The following is a 652-nucleotide window of genomic DNA, read 5'->3' on the forward strand; positions in this document are numbered from 1 at the left end:
TTAGGGGGGTGAGGCAAGGGGGGCGAGGCAAGGGGGATGAGGTAACGGGGTGAGGCAAGGGGGGAGGAGAGGCAAGGGGGTGAGCTTAGGGGGTGAGGCAAGGGGAATGAGGCAAGGGGGTGAGGCGAGGGGGTGAGGTTAGGGGGGTGAGGGAAGGGGGTGAGGTAAGGGGGAGAGGTAAGGGGGTGAAGCAAGGGGGGTGAGGTTAGGGGGTAAGGCAAGGGGATGAGACTAGGGGGTAAGGGAAGGGGTGAGGCAAGGGGGAGAGGCAAGGGGTGAGGCAAGGAGGAGAAATAAGGGGCAGAGTTAAGAGGGAAAGGCAAGAGGGGTGAGGCAAGGGGAAGGGGATGAGACAAGGGGTTGTTCAAGGGGGGTGAGAATAGCGTGAGCAATAAAGTGAATAGGAGTGTCTTTCTATTGGTCTAGAACATCGAGAATTAGGCAAGAGGGTTGAGACCAGGAAGTGAGGATAGCGTGAGCAAAGAGCAAATTGAAGCCCCTTTCTAATCATACGTCGAGCGAGGGTGAGGCAAAGGATTGAAGCAAAAGGGATGAGAATCGTGTGAGCAAAGTGTGAATTAGAGTGTCTATGAGTCTGGGACGTCGGGTGAAGGTGAAGCTAGGGAATGAGGCAAAAGGGTGTGAGGATAGA

The sequence above is a fragment of the Penaeus vannamei genome, chromosome 43, assembly GCF_042767895.1.
Source record: "Penaeus vannamei isolate JL-2024 chromosome 43, ASM4276789v1, whole genome shotgun sequence".
NCBI lineage: Eukaryota > Metazoa > Arthropoda > Malacostraca > Decapoda > Penaeidae > Penaeus > Penaeus vannamei.